This window comes from Panthera tigris, chromosome D3 (genome assembly GCF_018350195.1).
Source record: "Panthera tigris isolate Pti1 chromosome D3, P.tigris_Pti1_mat1.1, whole genome shotgun sequence".
Taxonomy (NCBI): Eukaryota; Metazoa; Chordata; class Mammalia; order Carnivora; family Felidae; genus Panthera; species Panthera tigris.
This window is the reverse complement of record NC_056671.1, coordinates 63,904,700-63,924,325: the sequence shown is the minus strand read 5'-3', so window position 1 is coordinate 63,924,325 and position 19,626 is coordinate 63,904,700.

The window sequence follows — 19,626 nt, the reverse complement described above, 5'->3', positions numbered from 1 at the left end:
GGAATTTTATCAGAGTATCTCTGGAGAAAATTACCCACCTTCACTTATTAATACACAGTAGTGATTCTAATGGTGTCCTTTACACACATAACATGTTCTAATAAGTATTTAATGCATATGCCAATTAAGAGTCCTTAGATCATCCTATTACATCATGTGCCTTGATACTTGTAGATAGAGTCATCAATCTTATATTTTTCTGAAATAATGCAATTATTGTTGGTAATGTAATTATTCTTAATTGGTGTGATATGAGCTTTTCTTTTGTAATCATATCTCTTATTATGTTTTTCTTTTTAAAATTTGTGTTCCTATTGAAGAATGACTTACTGGCATAGGTCAGGTAAGATTCTAAGACTTATGTGAAGATGGCTTATTGAGATATATTGTTAGGGAACAACACTTCCATGTGTGAGATAAATACGTTGCTCAGTGGGAGAAGTTGAATTTTGATGCAGTCATAGGGCAGCATCAGCCAATGGAATGGGGTTGACACTACAGAGTTGGTCTGATTAAAGAGCCAGGCCTATGTACCCATGCATCAACCAATCACAGAATACAGGCTGCCCCAGGAGAGAAGGCCCAAAGGACTTGCAAAGCAGTCCCATTTGACTGAAGGCAATTTCCAGTGAGCAGTGCAGCTTGAGCCTTTAGCAGCAACCTTCCCGACAGCTGAGGACTGAGCAACTCTCTCTGAGAAGGGGATCTGGTGAGTTCCTAGATGCCCTCTAACTACAGTTCATCCCTTACACTCTGATATACTGAATTGATAGTCTAAGTTCATCTCTCCTGGAAAGAACTGCTGTGGATTCTGGTTGACTTTGTTTCCTGAAAAAATTCACAAAAGGAGGGTTAGCAGGGAAGTATAATTCTGTCACTGTACCTGGCTCTTAAGCCTCTAATTGATACTCATCTCTGTCCTTTATTACCCATTCTAGATTTCCCTCATATTGGCTAGTGTCTCCTCTGGTCTAGGTTGCTTACTGCGTAGGATAGTCTAGATCCTCATTACTGAGGCAGCTGAATATCTGGACACAAATGCCTTCAAACCCTAGATTTGTGGGGTGCAACTATAGCAGTGAAAAAGAGAGAAACTTGTAGCTTTAAAGATTTATATTACAAATGAAGAAAAGTCTAAAATAAATTATCTATGATTTCATTGTAAGAAAACATAAAAAAGGAGAAAATCAAACTCTAGATCATTAGAGTAAGGAAATAATAAAGACCGGAAGGTAATTTACTGGAATAGAAAATAGACATACAATAGAGAAAGTCAATGTAACCAAAGATGGTTCTTTTCAAAGATAAACAGAACTTATATTCTTCTATTACTTCAGTAGCTAAGCTACAGAATCAGTAGAATTATATAGTATAATTATTTTTTTTCCAAGAGGAGTTGTCTGGGATATCCTTTCATTAACACTGAATCTTTAAGTAAATGAAAATACCTGAAATTCATTCAAAACTCTCCTTGAAACTATTTTTTTTTTAATTATGAAAAGTAGATGCTAATACCACATTTTTTATAGCCCCAAACCACTGGTTTTCTGCCTCCTCAGGTAAGTTTTTATATATGGGAGGTGTTTGGAAATTTTGGTTGCTCTTTCTGAAACTATTAGCATTTCCTGTAGGAGTTTGAAATGTAGGAGGAGTCACTTTTTTTTTTTAAGTTATTTTATTTTTGAGACAGCGTCAAGGGAGGAACAGAGAGAAAGGGAGACAAACAGGGAGAGAGAATCTTAAGCAGGCTTCGTGCCCAGTGCAGAGCCTGTTCTGGGCTCTGTCTCACAACCATGAGATCATGACCTGAGCTGAAATCAAGAGTTGGATGCTTAACTGATTGAGCCACCCAGGAACCCCAGGAGTCACTTTTTTTTACGTCTTTTTTATGTAATGTCTTGGTCACCCAGGATTTAAGTGCCACTCAAAATTATGACTTTCACTACTGACAAAATCATGTGAGGGTATAGACTTAGTTTAAATTAACAGTGAAAATAAAAAGAGCTCAGGACAAGTCCCAGAAAAGCCTCTATATGTATTTTTCCCAAACTTCCAACAGTCTGAAATTCTATCATGTATAATCCTCTTTTTCGTTAAGCCTTTATATACACTTAAAATATCTCTAGAATTATTGAATTAAGACACCATTTAAATTCTAACCTTTTAAATTCTAGAAAAGTAAGATGGTTTTTTAAATAGACTACATTTTAGAAGAGTTTTAGATTTGTAGAAAAATTGAGCAGACCGTACAGAGTTCCCATGTATAACCTCCAACCTATTGTGTGCACCATTTTCCATGTTATTAATACCTTACCTTAGTATGGTACATTTGTTACAATTATTAAACTAATATTAATACATTATTCTTGAATAGAGTCCATAGTTTATGTTTTTTTTTCTGTTTCGGGATAGCACATTTTATTTACTATCTATATATGTTGACCTAGATCACCTGGTTGAAGCACGGGTCGTCAGGGTTCTCTGTAGTAAAGTTACAACCCCCCCTTTCTATTCTGTACTCATTGGAAGGAAATTGCTATGCTCAGCTCACACTTAGGGAGTGGAGAATTATGCTCCCCCTTCTTTATAATCCAGTATACATATAATTTTTTTGGAATTTTTCTGCATGGGTGTTTTGTCCCTTCTCCCTTATTTATTGATTTATTCAATCATTTACATTGATATGAAATCATGACTTTATAATTTGGATTATTATTTAATTCTACTTTATTTTGCTGGTCAAACTGATCCAGCTTTGGACATTGGGAGCTCTTTTTGTTGGCTTCTCTGTTACTTTCCCGTAATGACATCATTTTATGTTGTTGTGGTGGGGGGGGGCGGAACGGCACCTCTTTCCTTTTTGGTCCTATAAGATAGTCTAGGGCCATCTTGTATATTTTTACCCCCAGGCCTAAAATCAGCCATTTCTTCAGGGAACTGTGTTTCCTTTTACTGGAGATCTGAGTTTCAAGTGTGCTCATTGCTACTGTGGTGTCCTTTTTAGGCCCTCCCAGCTGAAGATGCAAAGAACTATCAGAGTTTACTAATCCCTGATATCTCGAACTCTAATTTATTACCACAGGAATCATTCTAGCACTTTCACTTGCTTATCTGTACATTTCCATTCAAGCCATGAGAAAGCTGGCTCCAACCGTCTGCAATCTGTTTCTTTAATTATTCAATTCCAGCATAAATGTAAGTAGTACATTTGCTAACCTATATCCCCATGAGAAGAAGTTTATCAGCTAGAGTACAGTGCTTATGTACAGTTGGTTCCTTTTGCCTTTAGCCTTACAGATTACATTCATCTCTAAAATTATTTAGGTTAGTACCTTTTCCACATCTTCTTCAGTAAGGTTGTTTCGTATATATGTATTATAGTCAGATTCTGTTGTCACACTTTGCATTCTTTCCTGGGATCCCTGATCTTCTCATTTTTTTTTTTAATTTCTATACATTAAGGCTGAATCTTTGTATTATACAGTATTGGGGTTTTAGCAAGTACATGTTATCTATTCACCATCAAAGTATCACACAACACTTTAACCATCCCCCAAGTCCTATCTGCTTTTTGCATTCATCTCTTTCCCTCTCCTCCTGAATACCTGGCAACCATTGATATTTTTCACTGTCTTTATAGTTTTGCCTTTTCCAGAATACCACATAATTTGAATCATAGAATATGTAGCTTTTTCAGACTTGCTTCATTCACATAAAAATATGCATTAAAGGTTCTTCCAGTTTTTTTGTTTGTTTGTTTGTGGCTTGATAGCCCATTTCTTTATATTGCTGGATTAAATTTCATTGTATAGATATAACAGATTGTTTATGCACTCACCTATTGAAGGGTATTTAGGTTGTTGCCAGTTTTGTGCAGTTATGAATATAAGTGCTATAAACACTCATGTACAGGTTTTTATGTGGACATAGTTTTCAAGTCATTGGATAAATATCTAAGAGCACAATTGTGGGAGCACATGGTAAGACTATATTTATATTTGTAGGAAACTGCTAAACTATCTTCCAAAATGGCTTCATCATTTTACATTTCCATCAGTAAAAATGACAATTTCTCTTGCTCAGAATTCTGGCCAGAATTTAGCATTGTCTTTTTGAGAGGGGTAAAGTTAGCCATTCTAATAGATGTGTATCTCCTTGTTGCATTATTTGAAAGTCACCAGTGATATATAGTGTTGAACATCTTTCCAAATGTGTATTTACTGTGTATCTTCCTTGGTAAAGTGTCTGTTCACATCTTTTGCCCATTTTTAAAAGATTTTGTTTTTGTTTTTTTTAAAGAGCAGGTTTAGGTTTACAAAAGAAGTGAGAGAACGGTGACATCACGTATGTATAGCCACCTCCATTAATAATATTGTTTGCCAGAATGGTATGTTATTTACCAAGGATGAACCTATGTTGACTGATCATAATCACCCCAAAATTCATAATTTACTTTAGGGTTCACTCTTTTTTTGCTCATTTTTAAATCAGGTTGCTTGTGCTTTTGTTGTCAAGTTTTAGAAATATGTGCATAGTTTGGATACAAGTACTTTGTCACATATGTGTTTTGCAAATATTTTCTCCCAAATTGTTAATTGCTGTTACATTGGAAAGCCATTGCCTTTTGTATGTTAACATTTTATTGTGCATCCTTGTTAAAAATTGCTACTTTCAGAGACTTTTTTTAATGGGATTTTCTGTATAGATAATCATGTCATGCACAAAGACATTTCTTTCTTTCTAATCTATATATGTTTCATTTACTTCTCTTGTCTTATTGTACTAGCTAGGACTTCTAGTACAAGTTTAAATAGAAGTGGTGGAAGTGATCATCCTTACCTAGTTCTCAATTTTAGGAGAAAGCATCTAGTTTTTGTCATCAAATATGTTATTTTTGGGTTATTACAGATGTTATCAAGTCACAAAAGGCCCCTCTATTCCTAGTTTGCTGAGAGTTTTTATCATTAATGGTATTAAATTTTGCCGAATGCTTTTTCTGCATCTATTGATATAATGATTTTTCATTATTAGCATGCTGATATGATTGATTAAATTAATTGACTTTTGAATAAGGATTGTAGAAGCAATCCTTATCTGGAGCTAATTTCACTAGTCACGACATATAATTCCTTTTATACATTTTTGGGTACATACGTTTTGTTGATGATTTTTGCATCTATATTCTGGGGAGATACTGGTTTGTGGCTTTCCTTTGTTGTAGTATCTTTAACTGGTTTTGGTATTACAGTAAAACTGACCTTGTAGAATGAGTTAAAAAATGTTCTCTCTGTTTCTATCTTATGGAATAGAAGAAAATATAGAGACTTTATAACATTTCTTCCTAAAATATTTGGTAGAATTCACAAATGAAATCATCTGACACTAGTGTTTCCCCTTTTGCAAGGTTATTAATTATTGATTCAATTCCTTTAATTAATATAGAGGTATTCAGATTATCTATTTTGTTGTTGTTGCTGCTGCTGCTGCTGCTAAATCTTGGTAATTGGTGTCTTTCAAGGAATGCATCTATGTTATCCAATTTGTGGGGGAGATAGTTGTTATTAATCTTTCAGTGTTTGTGGAATCAATAGTCGTGACCTCTCATTTGTTTCTGATGTTAATAATTTTATCATCTCTGTTGTTTTCTTGGTTAGCCTGGTTAGAAGTATTCTATAAATATCATTAGATACAGTTGACTGATGGTAGTGTTCAGTTCAACTATATCTTCACTGATTTTCTGCCTACTGTATCTATAAATTACTATAAGAGGGGTATAGGGATATTCTGTTGAGGCATAACTGAGGGTCCAGCCTCAAGCCTATCAGAATTTCTGGAGTGGGAATGCCAGGATATATGTATTTTTTAAAATACTATAAGTTGTTCCCTAATGGGTTGCATAGGTGGGGTAGCAAACTACTCCATGAGAATTAATTTTTCATACATTTCTTCTTGAAAATGAAGGAGAATTTAGTTTTACAAGTAATAAAACTTTGGTATCAGAGCATAACACGTTCCCTTAGAAGGTCAAGCTTAGAATGTACAATGCCTGGGAACCATGGGCAGCCAAAGGACACATGTAGATATGTGTGTTGCATGACTTAAAAATCCCATGTATTGTCTTGACATTTTTGTGTATCATGAGGTCACAAAACTCTTAAGTCTTGAATTTCCCTGTACTCACCAGATATCACCCCCACCCATTGGGAAAGACTTTCTACCCAGCTGTCATCTAGCCAAGTGCTCCATCCCTGGTTACTACAGAGCTTCCACCCTCTGTGGGAGCGCAGTCTTTTCCTGTCTCAGGCTGTAAATATATGTGACTGATAAACTGATGACACTCTAATCTGTCCAGTGTTGGGTGTCATATGTTAAGCCATCTCACGTTGTTCTGGGTTGAGGGTCCCTCATTCACCAATGAGGTAAATGGGGTGATTAGAATTACATGGAGTATCTAAAAGAAAGGGGAAAGGGAAAAGGAAAGGAGAACTGTAGAAAGACTATTTTTTAATCCCAAGTAATTTCAGTTATGGTATAATTAACTTTACCATTTTTCAAATTAAAAAACTGACCCAGCTTTTTATACATATGTATGTGTGCACACATACATACACACACACACACACACTCTTTTCTACAAATTGCATGCTTTTATTATAAACAAAGTCCTTAATGATGTCCATAAGCCTTTTCCCTTTAAATGAAGCAGTTTAAGAAATGGAAGAAGTAGACAGCTGTCAGTTTGTATAGCCACAGTGAATTTTTTTTCTGAAGACACTGTTTCTTCAGTATTAACTCTTTAATCATAGAACATTGAATCAGAACTGTGAGCAGTCTGTCCTGCTGGTTCTACTGAATTCCCCTTAAACCAACAATCACTAAATGCGTGCCAAACTGAATAGAAGTACTTCTCTTGTTAAATAAAACCAATAGGGGGCCTGATGCAAGGAATGCTTGGCTAGGTAAGCAGGCTGAACATGCTGAGCAGCAGTTTAGAGGCACTCTGCTCGGTTTTTGTTTGTTTTGTTTTGTTTTTTGTTTTTTTGCTTTATGTGTTTGCTTTTGTTTTCAGAAAACAGCCTCTGAAGTCCAGGGTTGTGCTAATCATTCAGGTCCTTTAAAAATCACAGTTGCTTCACCCAAAGGCACTGTCTTTATGGAATTGAAGAATCTTTAGATTGATGCAGTCTTGGTATAAAATGCCTTCTTTAGATAAAAAAATAAACAAATATTAAATTTCTAATGTTTTTTCCTTCTTTTCTTTTTTTAATGTTTATTTAATTTGAGAGAGAGACAAAGAGAGAGAAGGAGGGGAAGAAAGAGAGGGAGAGAGAAAATCCCAAACAGGCTCCACACTGTCAGCACAGAGCCCGACCTGGCGCTTGATGACACAAACTGTGAAATCATGACCTGAGCTGAGATCAAAAGTTAGACATTTAACTGAGTCACCCAGGTGTCCCTTCCTTCTTTTTTTTAAATTTATTTATTTATTTAGAGAGAGAGAGAGCACCAGCATGAGCATGTGAATGGGGGAGGGGCAGAGAGAGAGAGGGAAAGAGAGAAAATTCCAACAGGCTTCCCCCTCTGTCAGTGCAGAGTCTGAGCTGGGTTCAAACTCACAAATCTTGATATCATGAGCTCAGCCAAAATCAAGAATCAGACGCCTAAATGATTGAGCCACCCAGGCGCTCCATGTTTTTTCCTTCTGTTTGATAAAAAATGAAGAGAAATGACACCAATTAGAACATTCTGTCCTTTTTTCATAATGTGCGCCCTCTTTTCATGTAAGATTCTGGTCAATAGCTTTTTTTAATAAAAGAAGAGAGGAGGAAGAAAGGTGAGAAGTGTAATGGAGCTCTTCTGAATAAATGAGAACGTGATGAGGCTTATACTTGCTGTTATCTTTTTAGCACCCTCCTGAAACTCTTATTCATCCTCATTCCTCAGAAGTAACCCATCCTGTGTCCTCCTGTAATGCTGTATTTAAATCTCCTCTGAAAGCTTATATTAGAATGAAATAGAAGGAGTTACCCACATATCATTTTTTCTGATTTTTTGTGTGCCCATCTTTATATTCCTAGGATAGTGGTTGGCTCTAGGTAGATACTCAAAAATGCTAATTGAATTTAGTGTGCTGTTTGCATTGTTAGTTACTGCCAGCGAGGTTCAGGGACTCTCCTATCTTCCTTATCTTCCAATAACCAAGAGTGATTATGTTCATTTGTTCATTTGCATCTTCAGCTACTGCCCCACTGAGATCACAGGGCCAATAGTGATAGTACCTCAGAAAAAACTTAAAGGCCATTGGTCTCAAATGGAAGTAATCTTCCCTGATCTGAAGGGGAGAAAACAAAAAGAGCATTATCTCTGCAAATCACGATGATAGCAAATAGTTCAGTGCCTCAGTCCCCTTTTGAGTTTAGAACCTGCCCTCAACTTGGCCCCTGACTTGTATGTGACTTTTGGAACAACTGGATACAAACTGATCTTATCACCCATTCTTTTTGGTCCCCACATACCCTACAAATCCAGTTGGATATCTTTCTCCTTGATAAATCACTCTCTGGGCTGTGGTTGGAGATTTCAAATCAATGACAGTAGAGTTGGCTTGTTGGATTGAATCATTTGTGTCAAAACCAGCAGCTGTGTCACTTCCCAGCAGTTTCCCTTTTCAAGTCTTTCCCTCCTGTTTCTTTTAACTGTATCAGTAATCGGTAATGTCTTGCTGAGTTCTATTACCTTTTTGCTTAATTTTCCAATTTTCTCCTCCCTAATTGCGTCTAGGCATGCTTTGCATCCAATAGTCTTCAGTTCCTGGGACCCTATTCTTAACCAGGGAAAGTTTTTAAAATCCATGAACATGCCTTGAGGGGCTGTTATGGTTGAACTCACTTACCCCATTCAAATTTAAAATGGGCCTCTCAGGAACTGGGAAGGAAGCTAGCCTATCATGGAGGACAAGAGAACTTGTAAAAGCTAGTGAGATTTCAGATACAGGTACCACAAATCAGTCCTACCTAATGGTTCCTATCTGAAACACCCCCCATTAGAGCTTTATACATCAGCTTTACAAAGCTTTTCCACCTGTTGGAATACTGTTTGCACTGGTTTTGATCAGTTATACCTCAGTGTGAATGTCTTTAAACATAGCATTTCCCCAAAGCAGAATTTAATAGTGGAGAGGGACTATTTCTTACAGGTAGCTGTATACCTGAGGTATTTGGGGAAGGTTCCCCAGAGATGAGATAAATAGAGCAGAAAGGGATAGCTGGGAACTCTGGAAAATGAAACTCAACGTTTTTAGAAAGAATGGCCATGTGTCTTCATGTTGTTTAACTTCTCTATCTTGGTCCTTCTTGGGAACAATGGCAATGCCTACGACTAACGAAATTAATTTTCACTTAGTGAATCATTTTCAAGAATGGAACTGGTTCTCTGAAAATTACCCTGGAAGTCTTAAGAACTGTGGAGCTTTCTGCTTGTATCTTACCTGAGGTAGCAAAATCTAGACATTGGGGATTTCAAGAAGCCAATGCTTTCAAAAGGCAAAAAATGTTGCTGTCTTATTTCTGTACTGCTCTATACAAATAACTTACTTCACATTCTCTTTTCCTCAGTCTTTCTCAGTCTGTCCAAGGGTTTTAATTCTTTACCTTAGAGATTAAGCAATTATTTGATTTGAAGAACCTTCATAAGGATTTTTAACCCAAATCTGTTAACCCTAGAAGCAAGCATTTATGTTTTTTTAATCCAATAAAAATCCCTCTAAATCAATATCTAAATGACTCAAAAAATCCTTGCCATCATTAGTCACTGAGGTTTTTTGTGTTTCCCCTTATAAGATTTAACTGGTTCTTATTCTTTGACATTTTCGAAGCAAAAACAGCCTTTTTGAATTCATTAGTGAGGTCCTTAGCTGGGTACTTCCCTCCTGTGAATTCAGGCCCTTCATAGTTCAACATTCTCTAGCACATAATTGCAAGTTCTATATCTCTCCCCTCTGATTGTGACTTTTAAAAATTGCCTCTGTTCATTACCTGCTTTTTTTTCCATAAGGCCTGTGAGAGTCCTCTAATTTTTGAAGCTTTGCTGGATCCCAGGCCACCATTAGAAAGCAGAAAATGGGAGAGTATTTGTCTCTTACTATGAGAAAGTAGGTTAAAGCACCTGCTCTTCAAATGTCCTTTTGTCTTTAATTTCTGACCTCCAACCCAACACATAAGCACTGGGAGATCTCGATAGGGCATCCAAGTGTTCTACTCCAAAGCAATTAGACAAGGTCATGAGATTCCCTTTGACTTTCTTCTCCATACTTCTCCCTGGCTTATGTAGCATATAAAGCAAGTGGGGAACACTGGAGAGATCTTCAAGGAGAGAACCTCTCCTCTGCAAAGAAAACATTTACTGTGTTTTATTTAAAAATAATTTACTGGTTATAATTTAGGTTTGCCTAACATGCTAAATCATTCTCCTCATGTGGTCCAAGAAATAATACCTAATTGAGAATCTAAAGAATTACAAAGGGGAAATCTTATTTTTGATAAAGAAAATTTTAATATCATAGTCTATTTACTCAAAAACTATGTCTGAGAACCAATTATGCAGAAATCTATTTGCTCAGCAAGGAGGCCTATTTAATACAGATTATTGGCTACAAAGAGGAACTAAGGGATTGAGAATATGGTGCTATAACTCCTTCTGGGGCATCCATATCAGCAGTCTCCAGACTACAAGAAAGATAGATTCAAAACAAAACAACAAAACAAAAACAAAGTCACTGGCACCTAGCAGTGAGAAGCTGAGAGCCAGGCTGGGGTGTTGTGAATTGAGCACAGACAAAACCAAACTTTCACAGAATACAAACAACACTGAGACAAAGTCGAAGGAACATGACAGTGGCATGGAGACTCTGTGATGAAACTAGATGAAAGGACACCATAGAACAAAAAAATAACTGAACACCCCCCTCTTCCAGCTAATGTGAGTGACTAGTATTTCTTCATCAGTAACAATTTTATCCTCCTCCCACCTGTGACTTCAGGGTGCCAAGAAAACCAATCACAAAATTGCCTGTGCTTCCTGACAGCGCCCAATCCAGAACTGACCACTGTTTCCCATCAGCCCTCCTAAAATCTCCTTGTACATTTTCCGGTCCTATAATAAGCACCTCCTAACCGCCTATTACGAAGTTGCTCAAAACTCTTCTTGTGTGCACTTTGCTTTGCTGCTAACTCTGTTTGAGTGCAGGTCTGTTTCCAGTGGTCATTGACTGATATGTTTCAATACATAACACTTTTCACAAATGATTAACTAAAGAGAATTTGTCTAAATATTCTTAAAACTAATATATTTTAAAATAGCATTCATTGACTTCTTTTTCTTGATTAGAAAGGTTAAGCATGACCATTGTAGGAAAGTTGGAAAACACATAAATACATAATTTTTATAAATACCTTTCTTATGCCAAAACTACCACTACTGCCAGAACTATTAATGCCATCAGAGCACTTATGATGCACAGAGCATCTAGGACATCAAGAAACAATTGGCATGTAAAATAGGGTTTTTATCCTCATTTAAAATTAGGAATCTGAAGCCAAGAATGTTTATGGACTTACTAAGTGGCAGAGCTGGCATTTAAGCTTCTTTGTGGTTTGACAAATTCATGTTTTCATTTTGTTTTTTACCATGTTTTACAATCATTAACTATTAGTTTTCCAAAGCTACCATAACAACATATAACAGTCTGAGTGTCTTAACAGAAATTGATTGGCTCACAACTTTAGAGGCTAGAAGTCTGCAGTTAAGGTGTCAGTAAGTTAGTGTCTCATGAGGCCTCTCTCCTGGTCTTGTAGATAGATGGCTGCCTTTTCCCTGTGATTTCATAGTCATCTCTCTAATTATCTCTTTTCTGGATTTAGGGCCCTCCCATGTGATCTAAATTTACCTTAATTACCTCTTTAAAGATGCTTTCTCCAGATATAGTCATATTCTGAGGTACCAGGAATTGGGACTTCAACATATGTATTTAAGGGAGACACAATTAAGCCCATAACATTAACATATGGTTACATTTCCTTCCTTACTCTTTTTTTAATTGCTTTTATTTTTTAATAGTCACCATGCTATACATTACATGTCCAGAAATTACTTATATGATTACTAGAAATTTGTACCTTTTGACCACTGTCACCCATTTCTTCGACCCTTTTCCCCCACTCCAGTGTCTAGCAACCACCAATATATTCTGTTCCTGTGAGTTTTTGTTTTTGTTTTAGATTTTAAATTTAAGCAAGATCATACAGTATTTCTCTTTCTCTGTCTGACTTATTTCACTTAGCATAATGCCCTTAAGATCCGTCCACACTGTCACAAACAGCAGGATTTTCTTCTTTTTTATGACTAAATAATATCCTACATCCTCTTTATCCATTCATCTAATGATGGACACATTGGTTGTTAATATATCTTGGCTGTTGTAAATAATGCTACCATAAATATAGGGGTGCCGATATATTGAAGACATTTATAGGCTAATATCTTAGGTTACTGCTGCCTGATGTAACATAACATTTGGAACAAACAATAGACTAACCAGAAAGTTTGAGAAGAAAGGCTGGGAATGAGATAAATTCTTAAGGGTTTTGAAAAGTCTCAACATATTCCTGGGAATCTAGAAGGCCTCACCCATGTTTAGGGCTGTATGTATGCTCAGAAAATATAGAAGATCTCATTTTCTGCCAACCTTGAGGCTTAAAGGAAGCAGGAAGCAAAAGGTAAACCAGAGTTGTGAACTGAGTTACTGATTATTGAACACGTGCCCCAAACACAGAAACAGAGCCCATTGGCAAAGACTGGAAGATTTGTTTGCTTGCAGTCATTTAAAGAAATGTTTGTCCAGTCATTAGCTAACCACCAAGCAAATAGAAGAGAGACTTCAGCGGACAACAAAAAATATAAACTTTATTGGATATGTTCAGAAGAGTCCATAAACAAACTACAGTAAGCACAAACAACATATCTTAGGAGAAAGAATCTAATTTTCTTTTTTCTTCTTTTACATTTTATTTATTTTTGAGAGAGAGAGAGACAGAGCATAAGTGGAGGAGAGGCAGAGAGAGAGGGAGACACAGAATCCAAAGCAGGCTCCAGGCTCTGAGCTGTCAGCACAGAGCCCAACGCGGGACTTGAACTCACAAATTGTGAGATCATGACCTGAGCCAAAGTCAGACACTTAACCAACTGAGCCACCCAGGTGCCCTGAAAGAATCTAATTTTCAAAATTTCCTCATTATATTAGTCAAAATGTCCAGCTATTCAACAAAAATCTAACAAGTCATGCAGGGTGCATTTATGTTTCTTTAACAAAAATATGGCCATACACAGGAAACCAGTTAAATCAGTAGAAATGGCACCTGAGAAAATCAGACTTGCTGACTGAGAATCTTGGGAATTGACATTCAAGAATCTACATTTTTAATGACTTTCCTAGATGATCTAGGCCATTTGCAAATGATGGCAATTTGGTTTCATTCTTTATATCCGTATAACTTCTAACTGTTTTCTTGTTATGTTACATTGGCAAAAACATTGCTCATTGAATATGATCAATATAATACTGGTAGGCATCTTTTAGTATTTGTTATTTTAAATTTTTTTTTTTTTAACGTTTATTTATTTTTTTTTTGAGACAGAGAGAGACAGAGTATGAACGGGGGAGGGGCAGAGAGAGAGGGAGACACAGAAGTGGAAGCAGGCTCCAGGCTCTGAGCCATCAGCCCAGAGCCCGACGCGGGGCCTGAACTCATGGACCGCGAGATCGTGACCCGAGCCGAAGTCGGATGCTCAACCGACTGAGCCACCCAGGCGCCCCTAGTATTTGTTATTTTAAAGAAAATGCTTTACCTCTGACTTTGGCTCAGGTTATCATCTCCTGGTTCGTGGGCTCGAACCATTCATCGGGCTCTGTGCTGACAGCTGGGAGCCTGGAGCCCCCTTCAGATTCTATGCCTCCCTCTGTCTGCCCCTTGCCCATTCATATTCTGTCTCTCTCTCTCTCTCTCAAAAATAAACATTAAAAAAAATGCTTTAGGGAGGAGTCAACATGGCCGAGAAGTAGGGAGACCTTAAGTTCCTTTGTTCCTCTAACAAAGCATTATTGAAGCCAGAAGTCTTGGAATTCCAGGAATACAGGCTACAGAGTGACAGAAACATCTCTAGGGTCTAGGGGCCCTCAGGGACAACTTGGTGGGCCATAGACATCTTTAATCTATTCTTTTACACCTCTTTTGTATCTCCTTTATTTCTCTCTCTCTCTCTCTCTCTCTCTCTCTCTCTCTCTCTCTGGATTAAGCCATATAGTTTCTCTGATTCTCTGCCTGGTCAATTCTTTTTTCTTTTCTTTTTTCCCACCCCTGTCATTTCTCTCTTTGTATGGGATAAGGCTTCTTACACTGCCACCACCTTTTTAATTTTTTTCCAGTTTTACTTCAACAAAAAATCAAAACACACCTAGTGGAGCATCCAAACCACCACTAGAGTAAGGAGATAAAGCAACTAGAGTTACAACAACAGAGAGCACACAACACACTCCAAAAACACCTCCTGAAGGCCCAGACCCTAGACAGTGTATGACCCCTTTGTAATACAGTAGTGCTCTCAGGTGCAGGACACATAACAATAGCCAGAATGGTGAAATGGAAGAATTCTCCTCAGAAGAAATTCCAGGAAGAAATGACAGGTAGAGAATTGCTCAAAACAGATATAAACAATATATCTGATCAAGAATTTAGAATAATAGTCATAAGATTAATAGCTGGGCTTGAAAAAAACATAGAAGACAGCAGAGAGTCTATTGCTGCAGAGACCAAGGAACTAATAGTCACAACAAATTAAGAAATGTTGGAAATGAGGTGCAAAACAAACTAGATGCAGTGACAGCAACGATGGAGGAAGCAGAGGGGAAAATAAGTGAAATAGAAGATAAAATTATGGAAAATGATGAAGCTGAGAAAAAAAATAAGAAAATACTAGAGCATGAGGGGAGAATTAGAAAAATACATGATTCAAGGAAACATAATAATAGCCATATCAAAGGAGTTCCAGAAGAAGAAGAGAGAATGACACAGAAGGTTTGCTTGAACAAATTATAGGTGAGAACTTCCCTAATCTGGGGAAGGAAGCAGACATCCAAATTGAGGAGGTACAGAGAACTCTCTTCATATTCAACAAGAATAGGTCTTCACAACATATCATAGTGAGACTGGCAAAATACAAAGATAAAGAGAGAATTCTGAAAGCATCTAGGTACAAACGGGCCTCAACCTACAAAGGTAGACACAGGTAGTAGCAGACATGTCCACTGAAACATGGCAGGCCAGAAGAGAGTGGCAGGAAATATTCAATGTGCTGAATAGGAAAAGTATGGAGCCAAGAATTCTTTATCCAGCAAGGCTGTCATTCAGAATAGAAGGAGAGATAAAGACTTTCCCATATAGATAAAAACTGAAGGAATTCATGACCACTAAGCCAGCTCTGTAGGAGATCCTAAGGAGGACTCTGTGAGTGGAATGCTGCAAAGACTACAAAGGAGCAGAGACATTACCACAAGCATAAAACCTATAGATAACACAATATGTGCCATTGTATTATCTTTCAATAATAAATTTCAATAATAACTCTGTAAATGGACTAAATACCCCTATCAAAACACACAGGGTATCAAAATGGATTAAAAAAAAAAAAAAACAAGATCCATCTATATGTTGCCTACAAGAGACTCATTTTAGACCCGAGGACACCTGCAGATTGAAAGTGAGGGGATGGAGAACCATCTATCCGGCTACTGGAAGTCAAAAGAAAGCTGTGTAGCCATACTTATATCAGAAAAACTAGATTTTAAACTAAAGGCTATAACAAGAGATGAAGAAGGGCCTTATGGGTCTATCCATCAAGAAGAGCTAACAATTGTAAATGTTTATGCCCCCACTTGGAGAAACCAAACATATAAATCAATTAATCACAAACATAAGCTGTCTTATTGCTAAAAATACGGTAATTGCAAGGGACTTTAATACTCCACTTACAACAATGGACAGATGATGTAGGCAAAAAATCAAAAAAGAAACAATTATCTTGAATGATACACTGGACCAGATGGACTTGACAGATATATTCAGAACTTTTCATCTAAAAGCAGCCGAATACACATTCTTCTTGAGTGTTCATGGAACATTCTCCAAGGTAGATCACATACTGGGTCACAAAACAGCCATCAATAAATATAAAAGAATGGAAATCATACCATGAATACTTTCAGATCACAACACTATAAAACTTGAAATCAACCACAAGGAAAAATTTGGAAAGCCTCCAAAAGCATGGAGGTTAAAGAACATCCTACTAAAGAATGAATGGGTCAACCAGGCAATTAAAGAAAAATTTTTTTTAAAATATATGGAAGCAAATGAAAGTGAAAACACAACCATCAAAACCCCTTGGGACTCAGCAAAGGCAGTTCTAAGAGGAAATTACATTGTAATCCAGGCCTACCTAAAGAAACAAGGAAAATCCCAAATATAAAACCTAACTGCACACCTAAAGGAACTAGAAGCAGAACAGCTTTAAAGCAGCAGAAGAAGAGAAATAATAAAGAATAGAGCAGAAATAAACAATATAGAATCCAAAACATATCAATGAATCTAAGAGCTGGTGTTTTCAAAGAATAAACAAAATTGATCAACCATTAGCCAGACTTCTCAAAAAGAAAAGAGAGAGAACTCAAATAGATAAAATCATGACTGAAAGAGGAGAGATCACAACCAACACCACAGAAATACAAACAATTATTAGAGAATACTGTGAAACATTATATGCCAACAATTGGATAACCTGGAAGAAATGGACAAATTCCTAGGCACCCACACAGTACCAAAACTTAAATGGGAAGAAATAGAAAATTTGGAAAGACCCATAACAAGCAAAGAAATTGAATCAGTTATCAAAAATTCCCCCAAAATAAGAGTCCTGGGCTCAATGGCTTCCCAGGGGAATTCTACCAGACATTTAAAACATCATTAATACCTAACCTATCCTTCTCAAGCTGTTCCAAAAAATAGAAATGGAAGGAAAGCTTCCAGACTCCTGGGAAGCCAGCATTACCTTGATTCCCAAACCAGACAGAGATCCCACTAAAAAAGAGAATTATAGGCAAATATTCCTGATGAACATGGATGCAAAAATTCTCAGCAAGATACTAGCAAATCAATTCAACAGTATATTAAAAGAATTATTCACCATGATCAAGTGGGATTCATTCCTGGGCTGCAGGGCTGGTTCAATATTCACAAATCAATCAATGTGATACATCACATTAATAGAAGAAAAGGTAAGAACCATGTGATCCTGTCAATAGATGCAGAAAAAGCATTTGACAAAATACAGTATACTTTCTTTTTTTAAAGTTTTTTAAAGATTTATTTATTTTTGAGAGAGAAAGCACGAGTGGGGGAGGGACAGAAAGAGAGGGAGACACAGAATCTGAAGCAAGCTCCAGGTTCTGAGTTGTCAGCACAGAGCCTGATGAGGGGCTCAAACTCATGGACCATGAGATCATGACCTGAGCCAAAGTCAGATACTCAACCAACTGAGCCACCTAGGCACCCCTTTCTTAATAAAAACCCTCAAGAAAGTCGGTATGAAAGGAACATACCTTATCATCATGAAAGCTGTATATGAAAAACCCACTAATATCATCATCAATGGGGAAAAACTGATGGCTTTCCCCAAGAACAAAAATGTGAAAAGAATGTCCATTGTCACCACAAAAAACAAAATGAAATAAAAGGCATTCACATTGGCAAAGAAGAAGTCAAATTTTCACTTTTCACAGATGACATGATACTTTATATGGAAAACCTAAAAGACTCCACCAAAAAGCCACTAGAACTGATAACATGAATTCAGCAAAGTCGCAGGATACAGAATTAATGTCCAGAAATCAGTTGCATTTCCATGCACCAATAATGAAGCAATAGAAAGAGATATCAAGGAATATATCCCATTTACAATTGCACCAAGAACTGTAAAATACCTGAAAATAAAACTAACCAAAGTAAAAGATCTGTATGCTGAAAGAAATTGAAGAAGACACAAAGAAATGGAAAAACATTCCATGCTTATGCATTGGAAGAACAAATATTGTTAAAATGTCAATACTACCCAAAGAAATCTACACATTCAATACAATACCAATCAAAATTGCACCAGCATTCTTCTCAGAGCTAGAACAAACAATTATGAAATTTGTATGTGGAACTGCAAAAGACCCCCAACTAGCCAAAGTAATGTTGAAAAAGAAAACCAAAGCGGGACACATTACAATCCTGGATGTTAACCTCTACTACAAAGCTGTAATCATCAAGAGAATGTGCTATTGGCACAAAAACAGACACACAGAGCAATAGAATAGAGAACCAGAATTAGACCCAAAAATGTATGGCCAACTAATCTTCGACAAAACAGGAAAGAATATCCAGTGGAAAAAATACAGTGTTTTTAGCAAATGGTGCTGGGAGAAGAGGACAGCAACATGCAGAAGAATGAAACTGGACCACTTTCTTCCACCATACACAAAAATAAACTCAAAATGGATGAAAGACCTAACTGTGAGACAGGAAACAATCAAAACCCTAGAGGAGAAAACAGGAAACAACCTCTTTGACCTCAGCTACAGCAACTGTTTAATCAACACGTCTCCGAAGGCAAGGGAAATAAAAGCAAAAATGAACTATTGGGACCTCATCAAGATAAAAAGCTTCTGCTCTGCAAAGGAAACAATCAACAAAACTAAAAGGCAACTGACAGAATGGGAAAAGACATTTACAAATGACATGTCGGATTAAAGGGTTAGTATCCAAAATCTATAAAGAACTTAACCAAATTCAATACCCGAAAAACAAATAATCCAGTGAAGAAATGGGCAGAAGACACAAATACACTCCTTCAAAGAAGACATCCAGATGGTCAACAGACGCATGAAAAGATGCTCAACATCACTCACCATCAGGGAAATAGCCACTCAGAATGAGAGAGAGAGCACCTGATCTGGGTTTAGCCAGTTGAGAATAAACCGTTAAAGTAGAGGTAATGGCAGAAGATCCTCATGAAAGTGACACATTAATTGGCACATGGAAAAATAGCATGTATTGTAATTTTGCTGGTAACAGTAAGAAGCATGGGGAGAGTGGGAGAAAATACTTTATAGATATATTACATCTAATATTTATAGTCTTATTATCGCCAGAAAAGGTTGTATTTCCTTTCCTTTTCTTTTCTTTTCCTTTTTCTTTTCCTTTTTCTTTTTCCTTTTCCTTTTCCTTTTTCTTTTTCTTTTTCTTTTTCTTTTTCTTTTTCTTTTTCTTTCTTTTTCTTTTTCTTTTCTTTCTTCTTTTCTGTCTATAGGTTAGAAGGAAGCAGGTTGACACTATTTTGGGGTAGAATCTACAAATTAAAGACTCCAATAAAGAAACAAAGCAAAATGTACTGTGCATATGAAAGTGAAATGTACTCATCCTCACAACTATAGTGCTAGAACTACATATGTGTACACTACTTATACAATTCATAGTC